Raw genomic sequence first — 23,059 nt, 5'->3', positions numbered from 1 at the left:
ACGAGTAAGCTTAGCAGTTCTACTCTTAAAAAAAAATGTGTAAGTTTTTAGTAACCAATCATACACACACACCAAGTACCCTCCTCATTCATATAACTGCTGAAAGTTGAGCTTCAAAACACTTTTGGTTTGAAGTGTGCTGATTCACAGTTTGTCTCTTGTGCAGTAAAATATTCATATCAAGTAGAGCACACTGAATTTTTTTTTAACAATGCATTGTGAGTCCTCTGAACTGCTGTGCTCAGGTTCCCTATTAGTACATCTATCAGTACTTCTTGAACTAGGTACACTGGGGGCTGACAGCCCTCAGAAGCCATGCTTTTCATTTGAACTACAACTTGCTTCAAACACAGAATGGTAATGGTGTTCTATGAAACACGAATGAAGAACATAATTATTTTCTAAAACTTACATGAAAATGATGACATAGAAGGAAAAAGACAGGACAACACATAATTCCTTGTCTTTTCAGTTCATCCCATTAGTAAGCTGAAGGTAGAGATTGTGGGTAGAATGTGTACATACAAAGAACTAAAAACAGTTCAGTTAGTCTTGTGCAGCTTTTCTACTGTTCTGGTAAGAATGATGGGGCGCCTGGGTGGCTCAGTGGGTTAAACCCTCTGCCTTTGGCTCAGGTCATGATCTCAGGGTCCTGGGATTGAGCCCGCATAGGCCTGTCTGCTCAGCAGGGAGCCTGCTTCCTCCTCTCTCTCTGCCTGCCTCTCTGCCTACTTGTAATCTCTGTCTGTCAAATAAATAAATAAATCTGAAAAAAAAAAAGAATGAAATACATATGCATGCTAGAGCTATGAGATATGAATTAGGTGATTTTGGTGATTGTGCACATTCAAGTTAAATGCTGTTATGTTTGCATTTAAAACTACCATTGTTACAATATAAAGATGAATGGTACCATTCATGCTAATATAAAATTTGCTTTTACTTGGAATGACTTTAAATGTCAAATGAATAAAGCACAATGATGAATTGAGAGAGATACTATAGAAGAAAGGAAAAGCTTTATATTCCAGTACCTTTAAGGGCACATTTGTCTTACATTTTGAACAAGGAGCCTTACATTTTTATTTTTCAGTGGTCCATACAAATTATGTAGCTGGCCTTGAGCAAAATCTTGAAGGTTCTTACTTTGGAAGGTGCCTTGCCCCTTCTTATTTTGAGCATGGTCAAACTTTAGATTAAGTCTTTTTTATATGGCCTTGAAAAATAGAAATGGCTGAGCTTGGGGGCCTCTGATCTACCAAGAGGGAAAATATTACCAGAGTAGAAGTGTAGGTAACTTTTGTTAATTTCAGAGTAACTTTGGGTTTAGTTCTTGTTCTATGTGTAAAGTTAATCATTTGAGATTGAGATCAATTCTTTCTTTTCTAATGTAGGCACTTATTGCCATAAACTTTCCTCTTAGCATGCTTTTGCTGAGTCCTGTAAGTTTTGGTATGTTGTATTTCCATTATTGTGTGTTTCAAGTTAGGTTTTGATGTTCCTTTTTTAAAAAGATTTTTAATTTTTTTATTTTTAAGTAAGTCCCAACATGGGACTCAAACTTCCAACCTTGATACCAAGGGTTGCATGTTCTACCAACTGAACCAGCCAGGTGGCCTGATTTATTTCCCTTTTGGGTTCATTTTTGACCCATTGGTTGTTCAGGTGTATATTAATTTTTACATATTTATGAATTTTCCAGTTTTCCTCCTATTATAGATTTCTGGTTTCATATCATTGTGGTTGGATAAGATACTTGGTGTGATTTCAGCTTTTGTAAATTTGCTGAGACTTGACTTGTGACCTAAGAAATGGTCTATTCTAGAGAATGTTCTATATGTTCTTGAGAAAAATGTATATTCTGTTGGATGTTCTGTATATGTCTGTTGGATGTTCTGTATATGTCTGTTAGGTCCATTTGATCTAAAGGATAGTTCAAGTCCTATGTTTCCTTATTGATTTTCTATCTGGATTATCATCCATTGTTGAATGTATGGTATTAAATTCCCCTCCTATTACTGTATTGTTGCCCATTACTCCCTTCAGAGTATTAGTATTTACTGAATATATTTAGGTATTTCAATGTTGGATACATATATTTACAATTGTTATGTCCTCTTAATGAATTGACATCTTTTCATTATATAATGGCCTTTTCATCTCTTGGTTTTGCTTAAAGTCTATTTTTCTGAAGTAAGTTAGGTACTGTCACTTTCTTTTGATTTTCATTTGTGTGGAGTTTATTTTTCTATACCTTTGCTTTGTCATGTATGCAGATTCCACCTTCTTAAAATATGTTTGATGGGATTATGATTGGCTAGAATTATCTAGAGCTACCTGATTTTTATTTTCACTAATGTTGGCATACTTTTAAAAATCCGTAGTGGATGCAGCCATCAAGCAAACTGTAATTTTGCCATTTGCAATGACGTGGCTGGAACTAGAGGGTATTATGCTAAGAGAAATGAGTCAATCAGAGAAAGATAATTATCATATGATCTCTCTGATATGAGGAATTTGGGATGCAGGGCGGGGGGCCATGAGGGGAAGGGATGGAAAAAAATGAAACAAGATGGGACTGGGGAGGGAGACAAACCATAAAATATTCTTAATCTCAGGAAACAAACTGAGGGTTGCCGGGGGTAGGGTGGGGGAGGAAGGGATAGGGTGGCTGGGTTATTGACATTGGGGAGGGTATGTGCTTTGGTGAGTGCTGTGAATTGTGTAAGACTGATGATTCACAGACCTGTACCCCTGAAGAAAATAATACATTATATGTTAATAAAATTTATAAAAATCCATAGTGGGAGCACCCTTGAAACAATTTGAGACATGTAGTAACTGTCACAATAGAAAGTGGTTATCTCCCTTATGTCTTTTCTGAATTATGTTATTGCTTCAAGTGTTGGGAATAACTTACAGTTTGAGTGTTTATGTTCTTCCCAAATTCCTTTTTTTTTTTTAAAGATTTTATTTATTTATTTGAGAGAGAATGAGTGAGAGAGAACATGAGAGAGGAGAAGGTCAGAGGGAGAAGCAGACTCCCCAAGGAGCTGGGAGCCCAATGCGGGACTCGATCCTGGAAGTCTGGGATCATGACCTGAGCCGAAGGCAGTCGCTCAACCAACTGAGCCACCCAGGCGCCCCTCTTCCCAAATTCTTATGTTCGAAATCCTAATGCCCAATGGGATAGTGTTAGGAGGCGGGGCCTTTGGGAGGCAGGCATTTAGGTAAGGAGGCCAGAGCCCTCATGAATGGGATTAATGCTCTTATAAAAGAGATCCCACAGAGCTCCCCAGCCCTTTCTACCATGTGAGGACACAGGAAGAAGTCATTAAAAACCAAATGTGTTAGCACCATGATTCTGGATTTCTTAGCCTCTAGAACTGTGAGAAGGGGCACCTGGGTGGCTCAGTGGATTAAAGCCTCTGCCTTCAGCTCAGGTCATGATCCCAGGGTCCTGGGATCAAGCCCTGCATCAGGCTCTCTGCTCAGCGGGGAGCCTGCTTCCTCCTCTCTCTGCCTGCTTCTCTGCCTACTTGTGATCTCTGTCAAATAAATAAATAAAATCTTAAAAAAAACAACAACTTAGAACTGTGAGAAATAAAATTCTGTTGTTTATAAGCCACCAGTACAGTAATATTTTGTTATAGCAGCCTAAACAGACTAACACACTTATTAAGTGAGGTAATTTATACTACATTGATGGTATTCTATAAAGAGAAAAAGTATACATAGGACTTAATTTATTTGTGAAAAAAAGATACACACCTGTGCAAAGTTTTGTAACAATTATGTAGTTAACTAAGAATGCTAATGACCAAGATAAAAAGGAAATGAGTATTACTAAATGGACTTAAAAAATTGATGTTAGGGTACCTGGGTGGCTCATTTGGTTGAGCATCGACTCTTGGTTTTGGCTAGGGTCATGATCTCGGAATCCTGGGATCAAGTCCTGCTTTGGGCTCTGCGCTAAGATGGGGGTCTGCTTGAGATTCTTTCCCTCTCCCTCTGTCTTTCTCTCTGCTTGTGCTGTCTCTCTAAAACAAATAAAATATTTTTAAAAAATAAAATGAAGGTTATTAGTTGAGGAAATTGAAACAATTAAGTGACTTTAATAAAGATTTCACTCATTCACAGAATAATTTTTGTTTTGTTTTGCTTTAGAGAGAGAGAGAGTGAGGGGAGGGTGGTGGGGAGGGGCACAGAGAGAATCTTAAGCAGGCTACATGCTGGGCATGGAGCCCAAGGCAGGGCTCCATCTCAGGACCCTGAGATCATGACCTGAGCCAAAATCAAGAGGTGGACTCTTAACTGACTATGCCACCTGGATGCCTTATAGAACAAATGTCTTTTTAAATACTAAGGCAGAGACTGCTGTTGGCTACCTGTTATCCCTTCTTCTCTCTTAATAATAGAAGCACTCTATTGTTGAGTAGCAGTATGTACAGCTATAATGAACATTTCAAATCTCCCTCTTACAATATCTGATATGCGTGGAAGTCCTTGTATAGGGAACTATGTAAGTTTCATGACGTATTTTCTTAAGTTTCTAGCTTGAGAAGAGCCTAAATCCTGAACCAGGTATAGCAGAAATTGATTCATCTTTCATGTCACATTACATCATGCCTTAATTACTTATTTTGATGTCTCTCTTTCCTAAAATATATAAGCGCTATGATGAGAGGGCCTGTGTCTATTTTGTTTTATATTGGATCCCAGAAAGAGCACAGAAAAAATCTTTGCTGCATGAATGAATGAATGAAGCAATGGCTGTCTGAACTTTGTGTTGAGAAGGATTCTGAGTTAGTATTGTACTCAGGGGAAATAATGTCATTGTCAATTTGACATGAATGTCATAGACATACCATGGTGGGGGGAAATACACATCTGCCAGACATGTGTCATTTTTTGTTTTTGTTTTTGTTTGTTGTTTTAAATTAATCAACTTTAACTTTTAGAGCAAATTTAGGGTCATGGCAAAATTGAATAGAAAGCAGAGTTCCCATATACCTCTTGTCCCCACACAAGCACAGTCTCTCCCATTATCAACATCCTGCCCCAGAGTGGTACATTTGTTACAACTGATGAATCTACATCAATACATCATTATTACCCAAAGTTCATAGTTTAAATTAGGGTTCACCTTTGGTGTTGTATGTTCTATGGGTTTTTTTTTAATTAAAATCAGTTAATTAACATATAGTGTATTATTAATTTCAGAGGTAGAGGTCAGTGATTCATCAGTCCTATAGTACCCACTGCTCATTACATCACATGTCCTCCTTAATGTCTATAACCTAGTTACCCCATCACCCACCACCCTCTCCTTCAGAAACCCTCAGTTTGTTTCCTATGATTAAGAGTCTCTTATGGTTTGTCTCACTCTCTGATTTCATCTTGTTTTATTTTTCCTTCCCTTCCCCAGTCATCCTCTGTTTTGTGTCTTAAATTCCACGTATGAGTGAGATCATATGATAATTGTCTTTCTCTGACTGACTTACCATGCATAGCATAGTATACTCTAGCTCCATCAATATAATTGCAAATGGCAAAATTTATTTTTTATGGCTGAGTAATATTCCATTGTGTGTGTGTGTGTGTGTGTGTGTGTGTGTGTGTATACACACACATACCACTTCGGTATCCACTTAACAGTTGATGGACATTTTTCTCTCTCCATAGTTAGGCTATTGTTGATAGCCATTGTGATGTATGTACTTTTGGGTAAATACCTAGTAGTGCAATTGCTGGATTATAGGGTAGCTCTATTTTCACCTTTTTGAGGAACCTCAAAAGGTTTTCCAGAGTGGCTGCCCCAGCTTGCATTCCTACCAACAGCGTAGGAGGGTTCCCCTTTTTCTGCATCCTCACCAAAATCTGTCCTTTTCTGACTTGTTAATTTTAGCTATTCTGACTGGTGTGAGGTGGTATCTCATTTTTTTTTTTTTAATTTGTATTTCCCTGATGCCGAGTTATGTTGAGCATTTTTCCAGGTATATGTTGGCTATTTGTATGTCTTCTTTGGAGAATATCTATCCCAGACCTGTCATTTTCATTAAAGCTTTATGTTATAAACACAGATCACTAATGTTATGGTATTTTAATGGATAAATTTGCTTTTGTGTTATGTGCTGATATAATGAACAGGAAGCACTTATATAGATCAGTAAAACAGTTTTAAGTATTAAAGGAATAATAAGAATGTTGAAGTTGAATTAAAATTAGATTGTTTTGTACAACCTCTTTTAAGTTATAGATTTTGGAGTTTATGTGGCTTATTGAAAGTCTCACAGTTTCTTGAAGTGGTTTCTTACATTTCCCCCGACAATATGTTCCTGCCTCACCTTATTAACCACCCCACCTAATTTAACTCCCATTACAGAGCTGTATGGCTAATTATCCTAGTGCAAAGGAGGGATTTAAAACAACAGAATCAGAAAGATTATTTTAAAATTTCATGAAAAGTCCTGAAACTCTGAAATTTCAGTTGCTATCTTCTTTCACTATCCTCTAACTGCAATTTTTAGGTGAAATTAAACAGAAATTGAAAATCTGATTCAATTTTTCCTTTCATTAAAAAAACTTCCTTTTTAAAAAAAATTTTATTTATTTGAAAGAGAGAGAGAGAGAGAACATGAGAGGTGGAGAGTGTCAGAGGGAGAAGCAGATTCCCTGATGAGAAGGGAGTCAGATGTGGGACTCGATCCTGGGACTCCAGGATCATGACCTGAGCCAAAGGCAGTCACTTAACCAACTGAGCCACCCAGGTGCCCCCCCCCCCCAAAAAAAAACTTTCTGAAGTATACACACTCAACTCTATTCATTTTGACTAGAAGCATATTTCTTCAACATTCATTTCTACTATATGAATATTCTCAAGTGTCCACATTTGACACTCTATTTTGATACATTTGTGTTTATCCTTGGAAATCTAATTTCATTTGATGTTATTTTATAGTTTCCTTCAAAACAATTTTCTTCAAATAAACAGGATCTTTCTTAGGTCTGCAAGGTCTGAAAGACTAGACTGGCAATGTGCACTGAGAGAAGGTAAGTTTTGCATTAAAATGGCACTAGGTATTAGAGCAAAAGTGGGTTGATAACTTAAAAAGAAGCCAATGGTAAAGAAGATACCACAATTAAAATGTGGTTTCTAGAATAGCAGGAGATGGCCCTATACTTGTAAAACTCCAAGCTAATTATTTCTTAAATTATCTATGGCAGTGCTATTGTATTAGCATGTCTATTACATATGAAATATGTCAGGTTCTTGTGCAATGTGATACAACAGGAAACCATTCTAATTTACTATTTTTCCAGCATTCTTGTCTTTTAACTATTATTTTTCTCAAATAGAAATGCAGTGTTTATTAATAGCCTCAGATTTTCATCATGATTTAGTATGGAGTTATAATAAAAATAAAATATGATTAGCTCTAGGCACTTGAAGATTTTACTAGTAAACTGCCTCAGTTGTAGAACATTAAATAGTGAATTATTCTATCTGACAGGGGTTGGCTAAATTTGCTGGATTGGGAGAAGGGAAATGTGCACTGAGGGAAGATAAATTTTACCTTACCTAAGAGACAGATTGGGATAGTCAGATCTTCAAACTCTTTCACTGAAGAACTTGGTAAAAACACAGAGGTGCAGGCCTTATCCTACCTCAACAAGCCTGGGTCTTTCTTGTCTATATTTGTTCTCCAGGTGATTCTGACGCTCATCAGACTTTTGTGTGCACATAAATCACCTGGCCATCTTGCTAAAATGCAGATTCTGATTCACTACATATAAAGCTGGGCCCGAGATTCTGTATTTCTAGCAAGCTCCCAGGTATTGCTTGTGCTGCTGGTCAATGGAGTACATTTTGAGTAGCAAAAATCTTAAGACAGTGATTCTCAAACTTGGTGCACACTGTAATCTTGCAGGGGCTTTGAAAATTACTATGTAGTAGCCATCCCCAGAGATCTTGATTTGATAAGTATATAGATGAGTGAAGCTTAGGCACTAGGGACTTTTAAAAACTTCTTGGTGATTCTAGCATACAGCCAAGTCTGAGACCCACTGCTGTAAGTGAGTAATTCTAGAACAACTCATCTCCTTTGGTCATCCACCCTCTTGACCACTTAGGTTCTAGTCTCCTTTCTGGAGAGTGATCTACCTTTCTATCTATTCCATTTGAAAGCAAGTAGGAGACACAGTGTTCCTACCACTAAAAAACCTTATATATCTTTCCTAGGAACAAAGGATATTCTCTTCCATAATCTCAGTACACTGATCAAAATCAGAAAATTTTACATTGATAAAACACTATTTTCTTGCCCACAATCTGTATTCAAATTTCATCAATTGTTGTAATAATTTTTTTATAACTATATTTTTTCTTAGGTTCATGATCTTTGCTAGAATTACTTTGCTAGTTTGTTTCTCAAGGTTCAGTTTGATTCTAACTCCTTTGCTACTATATGCTAGGATAGGTTGGCTGGGTTCAGTTACCTTTAGTTAATTGTCTTTTGCCTTTTAAAATATAGCTTTACCTGTGTTAGTATGCCTTCTTGCCATTGAGGCCTTCACATATAAAAAGGCAACAAATAAATTTGGTTTAACTTCCATTTCAGCCTACATTTACTCCTGTAATAACCGCCCTGGATTGCAGACATGATTCTTCAGCCAATGCTATGAAATAGATGGGTCTCACCTATGTGCTTCTGAGGTTGGCCATCTTAAAAAAGGTGAACAACTGAACACGAAAAACATGATCCATAAAAGGAAAAATTGATAAATTGTACCTCATGAAAATGAAAAAAAAAATTGCTCTGTGAAAGGTCCAGTTAAGAGACAAGTTACTGACTGGAAGAAAATGTTTGCAAACCCCCTGTAGTAAGCTGAACAATGGGTACTTAAAAATATCAAGTCCAATCTCTGGAACTTGTAAATGTTATTTGGAAAAAGGGTCTTTTTTTTTTCTTCAAAACTTTTATTAGGGGCTCCTGGGTGGCTCAGTTGGTAAGCATCTGCCTTTGGCTTAGGTCATGATCCCAGGGTCCTGGGATTGAGCCCCACATCTGGCACCCTGTCCAGCTGGAAGTCTGCTTCTCTTTCTCCCTCTGATCCTCCCCTCTGCTCATGCACTCACACATACTCTGTCTCTCAAAGGAATAAGTAAAAAATCTTTAAAAAAAACTTTCATTAATTAATGTTTTCAAAATACATAGAATGTGTCAAGAAAAGGGGTAATTTTCTCACCTAATTACATCTAATTAATTAGATGTAATTAAGCTGAAGATTGTGAGGTAAGGAGGTTATTTTCGGTTACCCAGGTGGGCCCTAAATGCCATCACAGGAATCCTTGTAAGAGAAAGGCAGGCAATGATTTGACAAATACACAGGAAGGAAGATGATGTGAAGATGGAAGTAGAGAGTGGAGTGATGCAAAGCCACCAGGCAAACACATAGAGGAGAAAATGTGAAGATTGAGCACAGAGAGAGAGAGGACCATAAATTTAGGAGAACTGGCAGCCACTAGAAGCCAAAAGAGGCAAAGACAGTCTTTTCTTCCAGAGGTAATGCCCTGCTGATACCCTGTTCATACCCTGATTTTGGACTTCTAGCCTCTAGAACTGGGGGAGAATACATTTCTTTTGTTTTAAGACACCCCCTTTGTGGTGATCTGTTACAGCAGCTGTAAGAAAACAATACGACACCTATCCAACAAAGGGTACATCTTGAATATATAAAGAATGTCAAAATGGAACGGTAAAAAAACAACCTAATTAGAAAATAAGCAAAAGACATGCAGATATTTATTTCACTGAAGAGGATAAACAGATGGTAGAAAAGCACATGAAAAGATGTTTAACAGGATTAGCCATCAAGGGAATGCAAATTAAGACCACAATGAGATTTCAACTATACACCTATCAGAATGATAAAAATAAAAAATAATGACAACACCAAATTCTGGTGAGGATGTGGAGAAACTGGATCATTTATGCATTGCTGGTGGGAATGTAAAATGATATAGCCACTCTGGAAAAAAGTTAGGTTCTTAAAAAACAAAATATGTGATCATCATATAATCTAGCTATTAAACTCTTGGGTGTTTTCCCCCAGAGAAATGAAAACTTATGTTTACACAAAAACTTGTACATAAATATTCATAGAAACTTTATTTGTGGCAGCCCAAATCTGGAATCATTGCAGATGTCCTTCAACAGCTGAATGGTTAAACAAATTGTGGTACATCCATACCAAGGGTAACAAATAAAAAGGAATGTTGATACATGCTGCAATTTTGATGAATCTCCAGGGAATTATGTTGAGTGGAAAAAGTCAATCCCAAAAGGTTACATACTGTATGTAACATATGTAAGAGTTTTGAAGTAACGAAATTTTAAAAATGGAAGGCAGGTGAGTGACTGTCACTGAGTAGAAATAGGGATAGGGAGGGTTGGGAAGAAGGTGAATATGTTTATAAAAGTGCAACATGAAGGACACTTGAGATTTACTTCTTTTCTTCCTAACCGTTAAAAAATAAATAAGGGCTGTATTGAGTTATGATTTACACACCATACAATTCACCCATTTAAAGTATACAAATCAATAAAGTATACCTGCAACCATTGTCACAATCAATTTAAGAGTATTTTCATCACTCCAAAAAGAAACCCAGTAACTACTAGAAGTCATTCCCTATTTCTCCCCATCCCCTCCCTCCCTCAGCCCCAGGCAATCCCTAATCCATTTTCTGTTTCTATATGTTTGCCTATTTTGCATATTTCATGTAAACGGAATCATATAATATAGGGTCTTTTGTGACTAGCTTCTTTCAGTTATCATCACAATTTCAAGATACAGGTATGATGTAACACACATTATTCATTCTTTTTTATTGCTGAATAATATGCTATTGTAGAGATATGCTACATTTATTTATCCATTCATGTGTTGGATTTAGGTCTTTCCTGCTTTTTGGCTATTATGAATAATGCTGCTATGAACATTTGTGTAAAATTTTTTGTTTTGGCCTATGTTTCTATTCTCCTGGATATACACTTAAGAGTATAATTTCTGGGTCATATGGTAATGGATTAGGTTTATCTACATTCTTATGACACTTGTTATTATCTTCCTCTTTGATTCCAGCCATCCTAGTGGGTATGACGTGGTATCTCATTTACTTTTAATTTGCATTTCTCTGATGTGCTAATGATATTGAGCATTTTTCAATGTGTTTATTGGCCATTTGTATGACTTCATTAGAGAAATATCTATTGAGATAATTTGTCCATTAAGAATTGGGCTATTTGTTTCTATTATTGAGTTGTAACAGTTTTTTTTTTTTTTTAAGATTTTATTTATTTGTTTGACAGAGATCACAAGTAGGTAGAGAGGCAGGCAGAGAGAGAGGAGGAAGCAGGCTCCCTGCTGAGCAGAGAGCCTGATGCGGGGCTTGATCCCAGGACCCTGAGATCATGACTCGAGCTGAAGGCAGAGGCTTTACCCCACTGAGCCACTCAAGCACCCAAGTTGTAAGAGTTTTTTTAAGTTCTCTATGTATTCTAGATAAAAATCTTTTTATCAAATATATGATTTGTAAAAATGTCCTCTCACTATGTAGGTTGTCTTTTCACTTTTTAATGGTATACATCGAAGTATAAACATTTTAAATTTTGATAAAGTCCAATTTGTCTTTTTTTTTTCTCTTGTTTGCACTTTTGTAATATCTAAGAAATCATTGCCTCATTCAAGGTCACAAAGATTTACACCAATGTTTTATTTTAAGACTTTTAAGGTTTTAAGGGCCCCTGGATGTCTCAGTGGATTAAGCCTCTGCCTTCCGCTCAGGTCACAGTCTCAGGGTCCTGGGATCAAGCCCTGCATCGGGCTCTCTGCTCAGCAGGGAGCCTGCTTCCTCCTCTCTCTCTCTCTGCCTGCCTCTCTGCCTACTTGTGATTTCTGTCTGTCAAATAAACAAATAAAATCTTCTTTTAAAAAAAAAAGAGTTTTATGGTTTTATTTCTTGTGTTTAGGTCCCTGTGGTTTTTCTTGACTATGGTGAATACATAAACCTACACAGGTAATAATAACACAGAATTTAACACATCCACACACACCTACACACACACAGCAGATGTGTATAAGGAAAACTACAGGAATCTTATTAAGATTGGTGGGTCATATCAATGTCAATGTCTTGGGTGTGATATTATACTACAGTATTATAAAATGTCACCTTTAGAGTAAATAAAGCAAAATGTATAAGGGATCTTTGTATCATTTCTTAGAACTACAGGTGAATCTGAACTATCTCAATAAGATGCCTGAGTGGCTCAGTCAGTTATGCATCTGCCTTCAGCTCAGGTCATGATCCCAGGGTCCTGGGATCGAGTCGTCCTGAAACAGGCTCCCTGCTCTGCAGGGAGTCTGCTTCTGCCTCTGCCTGCCATTCCCCCTTTTATGTATGTTCTCTCTCTCTGTCAAATAAATAAAATCTTTTTAAAAATAAAATGATCTCAATAAAACTTTCAATTAAAAATAGTAATCTTTAGAAATTGGTATTCCCCCCCCCCCTTTTTTTTGCTCCAGTAAAAGGGCAACATATTAGCAAGGACTGACAGGTGAATTAAGAGCATTATGTGGGTATGGGTAATTCTTGTGTTTAAAAATAAACAATAGGCATGTAGTAGTCTAGTGTTAATTTAACACACATTACTGTTTCAACATGTAGTATACTGATTTTGATTTCCACCAAAAGCCTAATAGAAATGGCACAGGTAATACACAGTAATACCTGTGTAATTTGCTCTGAGATTTGCTGAATAGAAATAATTTTAAGTGCCAATACTTTTTAAAAAGTAACTACATGTTAGAATCTATCATACTTAATGCATAAGTAAATAAAAGCACAGGTTATCTAATTACCTCTTGAAATTTTAAAATCAGATCTCTGAAAATTTTAGTCTTGCTAAGCTTTAATCTTTTTTTTTTTTAAGGAACAACTTTAATGGGCTATTAGCTGCTTTATTGAATATGAGAAAAACCATTGTATGCCATATTAATTCAAATTACTGTAAGTACAAGGCAAAAGGACATAGTAATCCTTTGTGATTTTATTCTTCTTTGGAAGAGGTTGGGAGAATATTGGCTTGAATTTTATCATTCTGTCCACTTACTTCTGTGTTCTTAAAAATACTGTTTAATAAAATTTCTTAGGTGACAAGCTAAGCATTAAATGGAATGTTAATGGTGAATTATTTGTAAATGTCTATCTTAAGTTTCTTCGTTCCTTCCTTCCTTAAATATTTTATCCATTTATTTGACACAGAGAGAGAGCAAGAAAATAAACACCAGTCAGTGAGAGAGGCAGAGGCAGAAGCACACTCCTGGCTGAGCAGGGAGCCTCCCTTGGGGCTCAATCCAAGAATGATATTATAAAAATTTGATTTTTTTTTTTTTTTTTTGCCCTTTGAGAATCTCTAAATACAAATTAATGTAAAGGATTTTTCCAAAATCTACTGTGTCATCAAAAGGCATTGAAAACATTTCTTATGGCAGGAAAGGATCTTTTTAGTCTTTTGGTTGCTATTGTCTGGAATTAACAAGTAAGAAAAAACCAGATACCAGGGCTCCTGAGTGGCTCAGTTGGTTAGGTCACTGCCTTCAGCTCAGGTCATGATCCTGGAGTCCCAGGATCGAGTCCCGCATCAGGGCAAGCTCCCTGCTTGGCAGGGAGTCTGCTTCTCCCTCTGACCCTCCTCCTTCTCATGTTCTCTCTCTCTCTCTCTCTCAAATAAATAAATAAATAAATAAATAAATAAATAAATAAATAAATGAAATCTTAAAAAAAAAAAAAAAGAAAGAAAGTAACCAGGTATGACATGGCTAACACACTGGGAATATTTGTACCTATCAAAGTACCACTATTTCATTGTCTTTGTATCTGAATGGTCCTGGGAAGATTCTTTTGCTCCTCAGCAGGTTTGTGATGCCCACCAGAGATTGGCTCTGGTGATCTGGCCGTTGTACTCTGTCATCTCCATCTTGAGGATAAAGGGAATTTTGCTATCATAACATTGACAATAAGACCAATAAATAAATTAAATAAATAAATAAGGTGAAAAAAATTAAGTTCTATTATTTTTGGAGCTCACTAGCTTAAGTGCTAGCAGACAGATGAGAATCTGGGCCATTCAGAAGATGTCTTCTGAGTAGGGTTTCTTAACATAGTCTTATAAGTCCATCTCAGTTTTTTATTTGTTTGTTTGTTTGTTTGTTTGTTTTGGAATTTTTTGCTCTGGTTTGTGCTGGTCAAGCCTGGATGATCAAGACTAAGAGAACTATAGCTTTAAGGGATGCATACTCCTAGCTGTGTATATCCAGTTCTACCATACTGATAACAGAAGTTCTGATGCTTCCTGATGTGCTCCATGACTACTTTAGTAACCAGCAAGTTTATCTTCCTGGATGCTTTTCTGCAGATGGTTGGTGGTAGCTGCCAAGACACAGGAGAGACTCACCTGGGCACACTGGGTCAGGCCAAGGGTCAAGAGATTATTTTAGCAGGGAAGCACGAGGCTGGTGTTGCATTCCTGACCAAGTGTCTGAACTGCTAGATTGACCTGGGCTCATGATGGGGAGGAAAAAGCAAGTAGGATATAGACTTGCAGATGTAGCTCATGTTGAGGTATTCTGGAATGGGGCTGGACATCATGAATCTAGATGTGGTGTGTCTAAAAGGAGGGTGTCTTTGACTTCAGTGACAGGTGGGGCCTGGTCTCCAGTGATGACATGGATGCTGCCTCCTCCACTAGCTTCTATCTCGTCTGCCAGGCATGGAGACATGAAGCCATCTATGGTATTAGGTGCTTTTGCTAAGCTCTAGGAATCTCACTTTGCAGACTGGTTCTCCCACAGTACTTCTGAAGCATTACCATTGTTAAGGGATGCATTCAGGGGGGCAGGGGAGGCTACTACATTTGTCAGTATGTCCAGTGCCCCCTGGCTTGTCTCAGGTTTAGAATACATCATCAGGAGAACCATACCACTCCCACATATCAAAGGTTCCTGGGTGTTCATGAGCGTCCTGGATTAAGAAGATCTGTTTCTTAGTTGAGGTGGCACAATTGCTTGGTTTCTCGCATTGCACATCAAAAGGCTTCTTCTCTGCAGCTCCGCCACCCCCGCCAAAGGGCTTCTGTTCACACTGTGTAGATTACATTCCCATACCCATTTCTAATCATTTTTTTCAGTTAACAAGACTGACAGCTGTTCTGGTGGTGCTTATTGACGATGCAGTTAGTTGCTCTGACAGGTGTAGGTCAAATTTTTCCATATGCCCCTTGTGAATACATTTTACATCCTTCACAACTGACAGCTCCATAGTGACAGCCAGGCGCTTTGTGGCCACAGTCCATATAGGACTCCACACCCTGAGGCCAGTGGATGTGGGCCTTCCATAGAAAACGCTCGGCAGACACAAGAGTCCCTGACGACCTGGATCCCGCCAGGGATGAGGTTATCCCAGGTGGTGAAAATGACTGCATGTCCCCGGGGAAGCCAGGATCACCTCAGTTCCAGCTGATGAGGAAGAACTGATGCTTGCGGAATTCACAGGGGCTCACTGCGGTGACTGCCTGGATCTTCCTCTGCAGGTCCGTAGCCACCTGAAGGCTTGGAGGCCAGGCTACTGCAGCGGGGGGCGGAAGTTGCCCGGATGCAAGGGGAGGGGCTGGCTAACACCGGCAGGTTCCTGTGAGATATCTGTGTGTGCCGGGCCTCCACCACCGTCTGCCCAAACAGCCGTTCCAAATTTGGAGCCACCGGGAAGCAAAATCATCAGAGAAACTCGGAATTTGTCACCAAAAGTGGCCTGGAAGCAGGTATGGCGTCTGTGGTGGGAGTGCCTGGGACGGAGGGCAAGCAAAAAGACTTGAATGTGACACCTGAAATCATGAAATTCCTGGAAAACATAGGCAGTGAGCCTACTCGACATTGGTCTTGGTGATTGTTTTTCAGATTTGACACCAAGAGCATAAGCAACAAAAACAAAAATAAAGAGGGACTACATCAAAATAAAAAAGCGTTTGCACGGTGAAGGAAACCACCAACAAAACGAAAAAGCAACCTACTGAATGGGAGAAGATATTTTAAAATAATATTATCTTATAAGATATTAATATCCAAAATATATAAAGAATATATACAACTGAATATATACAATATATCTTATAAGAGATTAATATCCAAAATATATAAAGAATATATACGACTGAACACTGAAAAGCCAAATAAAATACTATATAATCTCTTTGTTATAAGCGGAATGTAAAAAAAAACACGAACTTGGGACACCTGGGTAGCTCAGTCGGTTGAGTCTGCTTTGGCTCAGGTCATGATCCTAGGGTCCTGGGATTGAACACCATGGCAGACTGCCTGCTGAGCGGGAGCCTGCTTCTCCCTCCTTCTGCTGCTCTCCCTGCTTGTGCTATCACAAATAAATAAATAAAATCTTTAAAAAAAAGGGGGGGGCGCCTGGGTGGCTCAGTTGGTTAAGCCTCTGCCTGTGGCTTGGGTCATGATCCCAGAATCCTGGGATCGAGCCCCGAATCCTGCTCTCTGCTCAGCAGGGAGGCTGCTTCCTCCTTTCTCTCTGCCTCTCTGCCTATTTGTGATCTCTCTCTCTGTCAAATAAATAAATAATCTTTAAAAACAAAAAAATTAAAAATTAAAAAAAAATTTAAAAACCTGAACTCAGAGATACAGAGAACAGATTGGTGGTTGCCGGAGGTGGAGTGTGGAGGGTGGGGGATGGGCAAAATGAGTGAAGGTGGTCAAAAGGTACAAACTTCCAATTATAAAAGAAGTAAGTCGTGGGGATGTAATGTACAGCATGGTGACTATAGTTAACAGTACTCTATTGTATATTTGAAAGTTATAAGAGACTAGATTTTAAAAGTTCTTATAAGAAAAAAATTGCAACTATTTGTGGTGATGGATGTTAAGTAGACATATTGAGGTGATCATTTTGCAATATAAACAAATGTCAAATTGTTATATTGTGTACCTGAAACTAATGTAATGTCATTTATCAATTGTAACTAAATTAAAACTTTCAAATAAAACTCACAGGGGCACCTGGGTGGCTCAGTGGGTTAAAGCCTCTGCCTTCGGCTCAGGTCATGATCCCAGGGTCCTGGGAGCGAGCCCCACATCGGGCTCTCTGCTCAGCAGGGAGCCTGCTTCCCTTCCTCTCTCTCTGCCTGCCTCTCTGCCTCCTTGTGATCTCTGTCTGTCAAATAAATAAACAAAATCTTTAAAAGAAATAAAACTCACACCCTTTTTTCATATATAAAAACATAGAAAACTGGGGCATAATTCTTCATACAGGTAATACTTATTAACATTATTAAAAACTAAGTAGTAATTGGTATATATATTAATGTATACTATTCATACATTGATGTGGCAGGAAAAATTACAAACAACTTTGAAATAGGTAAAAAATATTAAGTGTCCTAAGAAAATAAATAAAGTGTCCTGTTTGTGTACCATTCTAGCTTATCTCAGCCTTTGACTATTTTGAGCTATTTTACAATGTTGTATATTTTAGAAAATTGATAATAATGAAATAATTCTTGTTTATAGAAATGTGAATGAATTGTGTGCAGTGGAATTCAATTGATTTCTACCCTGAGGATGGGTCTATTTTGCAGCTATTTATACATTATTTTAGCAATTTTTATTGCCCACATGCATGTGCTTCTTTGAATTCTCCTTTGAACTAATTATAACATCTTACTGGTTCCCTCATTAATTAATGAGTTAAATCAAATTTCTGATATTTACTCATTTTAGTTTATATAAGAGTCATGATTTTACCTTAAAAAAAAATCGTAATAGATGGCCACAACATTCAAACAATACAAAATGGGATAAAATGAAAAGTGAAGGTCTCTCTAGGGCTACTGGGGGCTCAGTTGGTTAAGTGTCTGCCTTCAGCTCAGGTCATAATCCCGGGGTCCTAGGATCAAGCCCAGCTTCTGGCTCCCTGTTCAGGGGGGAGCCTGCTTCTCCCTCTGCCTGTTGCTCCCCCTGCTTGTGCTCTTTCTTTCTCTGACAAATAAATAAATAAAATCTTTAAAAAAAAAAGTCTCTCTCCTACCCAGTTTCACTTTCATGTATCTTATGGTCTAATGGGGAAGACAGATATTTATCAGATAATATAAAATAAATGTAAAATTATAGCTCTGAAAAGTATGTTGAAAAGGTGGAACACGTTTCTGTGAGAGCAGTCATAAGGTGACCACACCTAGCCAGGACAATCTGGAAAGGCTCTTCTGACGTAGCAGCAAATGCGCTGAGATCTGAAATGAGTCAGGAAAACCATTGTTTATGGAGGTAAAATGGGACCATGAAGTGGTGATTCATGGAATCTAAGATGGGTAAGTAAGGATGTTAAAAAAAAAAAAAAAAGAAGGTTGTTAGGACAGATAGAAAATAGAGACCTTTATAAACTTGAAGTTCTTTTTTTAAAAGATGTTGTTTATTTGAGAGAGAGAGAGAAAGAGCCTGAGCAGAGGGAGGGGCAGAGGGAGAAGCAGGCTCCCCACTGAGCAGAGAGCCTGATATGAGGCTCCATCCCAGGACCCTAGGATCGTGATCTGAGCCAAGGACAGACACTTAACCAACTGAGCCACCCAGGCGCCCCTAAACTTGAAGTCCTGATGAAGTTAATAATGCAAATTGGAAGGAGAAGCTGTTACAAGAGCCTAGGTTGTTTGAAATATAGATTTTTGAAATAAAGCTGTTGAAGAAAATGAAAAAGTTCAGAGTATCACCATGGGAATGGGTGATTAGGATGAAATGAAGGATCTTGGAAATGAAGTTAGGAACCTCTGAGGTCAGTTATTAGATTGATTGCCTATGTGGATGGTGCGGTTCCCCAACATTTGTTTATGGCAGAGCTTGGAGGTGAGTCATGTGCCCAGTCACAGGTGAATGAGGGGAATGACCTGAAAGAGGAAAAACAGGAAGAAACATGGGGAGGAACAATGGTCTGGAGTGTCAGAGATCTGCTGCTATCACCTGAGAGAGGAAAGGGCTACAGGGCCAGCATGCCTATGGGGAAGCCCAATTTCAATTAATTAAAGGTGGTAGAGGAGGGGTTCTGGGCCAGGGTGAGGTTATAGGGGGTTTGTTGATTATGGATCAGGAATTCAACGGGTATAGAGAAGGTTTTGTAGAAGGGAAGTGGGCTAAGATTGTTAGGCCAGGTCATGGGCAAGGCAGTAGAAGTATTAAGGGATGGTACCCTGAAAAGTTGTTGAGGTGATGGTTTACATTTTGGATGTTGATATTTCAAAGCAAGGACTAGAGCCAAAATGGATTTAGCTCTCAAACACGTTTTTGAGGATGGGTAGGAACTAATGAGTAAAAGCTAATGACTTTTTTTTTTTTTTTTTTTTTTTGAGGCCAGATAGCAGCCAACAGAATCAAGATCCTTTTGTTTCCTGAGGGTGAAAAATGATATCTCCTTGCTGATTTAAATTGCATTCTTTCATTTCAAGTGAGGTTGGGCATATTTTCATGTACTTTTAAAACAATTGCTTTAAATTAGATTATCTTTTTTTTTCTTTTTTAAATTTGTACCAGCTCTCAGTAAATTTAGGAAATTAGCTTTTTGATATATGCATTTGAAATACTTTTTTCTATTATTTATTTGTCTTTGACTTTGTTTATGTTTTGTCATGTAGCAGTTTTAAAATTTATGTTCTAGATTTACCAATCTTTCTTTTTATGATTCTGGGTTTTTATGGTTCTGGGTTTCCTTTTCCCTCTCTAATACTATCGATAATTTCACTTGTGACTTGTTTTGGAAGTTTTGGGGATTCATCTTAAAAGTAAAATCTTTGTTCTACCTGGAATTAAATTAGGTATAAGGGGCGAGGAAGGGATCTAGCTTTATTTTCTTTCCAGATAGATGTTCATTTGTTGGGACTTAGCTACTGACATGAAATCTCACCTTTGCCATAAATAAAATTCCAATATAGTTGGGTCTATTTTATAAGAACAAAGGTTTATGTGAGACTGCATGGTATACTTGAGAGGCATGTCTTGGAGCAAAATAGGCTAAATTCTTACTCTAACACTTGATGTTGACCTTGGCCAAGGAACTTCCTGGGTTCCAGTTTTTTTTTCATCTTCAAAACGGACATGACCATAGCCTTAGAGGACTATGACAGTGGGTGAGATCCATACACTAGAGCAGTGTCAGCAATAAGGAGCACAGAGGAAAGGAGGTCAGGGAAGTAGGGAGGGAGATTGTCTGAGACCCTATAGGCCATTGTGAAGATTTTAGTTTTTCCCCGAGAGGAAGATGGGAGACCGCTAAAGATTTTTGAACAGACAAGTGATATGATCTAACATATTTTACAAGGCTTTTGTATTGAAATTATACTGTACAAAGAAGCAAGGCAGAATTGAGTTGTAGTTTTGAGGCAAGAGGTGATGAGGGATTAGACCAGGATAGGAGCAGAGATTTGAGTAGGAAATGATGGAATTCTGGATGTAGTTGCCATCAACTGAGATGGAAAGACTTGGGAGTAGAGTAGGTTTGGAAGCAAAGACTGGGAGTTGGGAATTGATCATTAAATGTGTTAAATGTGAGAGATTTACCACATATCTAAGTATAGATGTCAGGTAGACACTGTACCCACTGAAGGTTCAGGAGAGAGAGCAGAACTAGAGATGAAATCTGAGAGTCATCAGTATACAGACTGTATGTAATATATTTAAAGTCATGGGCTGAGCTGAGATCACAAAGGGAGAAAGAAAGAGTTTGCAAGACTGAGCCCAAGGACTCAATGACATTAAGACATTGAGGAGAAAGGGGATATCTGCAAAGAAAGCTGGGGAGTGTCCAGTAAGGCAAGAAGAAACTGACAAACAGTGGTGTTTTAGAAGCCAAGTGTGGAGTAGTAGGGCTGAAAGCCTGATTGGAGTGGGTTTAAGAGAAGGTGAAGGAAGAAATAGTGGACAGAGTGAGTACATACCGTTCTTTTAAGAAGGTTGGATGAGAAGGAGGATAGAGGAGGTATTGGGGGGGAGGAGGAGAAAGGAGAATTTATGACATTGTTGCCTGGGACAGTCAGGCATTTGTTGATCAACACAAGTGTTTGAGTTGGTGCCTCCCCAAGCATGGCTAGCATACCACTGTTGGTCTATGATATGTTTTTAAGAGTACTTCAGGGCATACTTTTATAATCTTAGTCGTCATACTTTGAGTCACTGTGTATTTTGAAAAATACAACTAGCACTTATAGTGATATAAAAGTAATGGTATGAAGTTCTTTTTGAAATAAATTTATTTCAGTAGAAAAAGTGAGTAAGTTTAAAGAAAAATATTAAAAGCTACACAGGGGCACCTGACCGACTCAGTCAGAAGAGCATGCAATTCTTGATTCTGGGGTAGTGAGTTTGAGCCCCACATTGGGGGGTAGATAATACTTAAAAATAAAGAGATAAACTTAAAGAAAAGCAGTACAAATAGTTGATAGATACGGTAAATTGACACAAATACTTCTAGCTTAGGCAACACATGCTTAGGGCACTCAGGGTCTTTTATAATCTAGCTCCTTGTCTGACTGAAGTCACTTTGTTTCTCAATCCTCCTAAAGAATCTTTCTCATCACTATCTATTTCTGTCCCGACTCTGCATATATCTTCTCTGAATCCTGTATTTTGACACTGGGCTACATTGTTACTTGTTTATATATTGTATCATTTGTGTGTTATACTTTCTTTTTTTTTTTTTTTTTTTTAAAGATTTTTTATTTATTTATTTGACAGAGAGAGATCACAAGTAGGCAGAGAGGCAGGCAGAGAGAGAGGAAGGGAAGCAGGCTTCCTGCCGAGCAGCGAGCCCGATGCGGGACTCGATCCCAGGACTCTGGGATCATGACCTGAGCCGAAGGCAGCGGCTCAACCCACTGAGCCACCCAGGCGCCCCTGTGTGTTATACTTTCTCAATGAGAATTTTAAGCAGCTTCTACCTTCCCCCACTCAAACACACCCACCTACACATAAACACACCCACCCACACACAGTTCTCTTTGCAAATGCATTTGCTGTGTGGCCTGCTGAGCCTTCGTAATGTTGGGGTCTATGGGAAGAGTGGAAAGCCAGAGCAAGGCCAGTGTCTAGTAAGATGGGACCTAAGCTATGGCCGACGCAGGCTACGAGAGCCAGGAAGTTCCAGGCTCAATGTCCAGGCGCAATGTCCAGAAATAACAACAATCACAGACCCAACTTAGTTGTTGGCAGGATAAGGTGATCAGACCTGGTGATGAGAACGTGGCAGCCAGCTTTTCCAGGTAGCAGTCCATGGGCAGTCAGGACAGGGCAATTGTTAAAGCAAAGGAATCCTCTCACAGTCAGTTAGATCACCACTTACCTGCTTGGTTACGGATGGCCTCGGACAGGAGGCCTACCAGACTCAGGTGAGCACCAGGATCTCCCATCACTACTGAAGGAGACTTCTGGTTCGTAGAGGCTTGTTTTAATGAAACCTATCTGGATTTGAATCCTGGCTTCATCTGACTATGTCCATTTCTCCTCTATAAACTCGGGATAATAATTCCTAATAATTATTAACTAAACAATACCTTAATTACTAGTAATAGTTAAAAGAAAGTGGAGAATCCTCACAGATAGATTAGTGAGTAACTAGGTAATGGCTTGACCAGAGCTAAGATCTTGGGCACTGTACCTTGACTTACAGTCAGTAGAAGGATAAACTACTTTATTATATTAAACCATTGGTGGAATAAACTGGTCAATATGCCAGCCATCCAATAGCATGAGGGGGCTGTATTATTTCTTTTTTTTGTTTGTTTGGTTTTTTTTTAATCTTTTTTTTTTTAATTTTATTTTTTATAAACATATAATATATGTTTATCCCCAGGGGTACAGGTCTGTGAATCGCCAGGTTTACACACTTCACAGCACTCACCATAGCACATACCCTCCCCAGTGTCCATAATCCCACCCCCCCTCC

The 23,059-nt window shown here is 38.4% G+C and overlaps 1 pseudogene; it reads right to left on the bottom strand.

Moving 5' to 3' along the window:
• Positions 1 to 13,976: 13,976 nt before the first annotated feature.
• On the bottom strand, positions 13,977 to 22,523 carry LOC111154959 (annotated as a pseudogene).
• Positions 22,524 to 23,059: the final 536 nt, after the last annotated feature.

Source organism: Enhydra lutris, unplaced genomic scaffold (genome assembly GCF_002288905.1).
Source record: "Enhydra lutris kenyoni isolate GAN:26980312 unplaced genomic scaffold, ASM228890v2 scaffoldscaffold39, whole genome shotgun sequence".
NCBI lineage: Eukaryota > Metazoa > Chordata > Mammalia > Carnivora > Mustelidae > Enhydra > Enhydra lutris.
The sequence above is the reverse complement of the archived record's forward strand: the minus strand, read 5'-3'. Positions and strand labels throughout refer to the sequence as shown.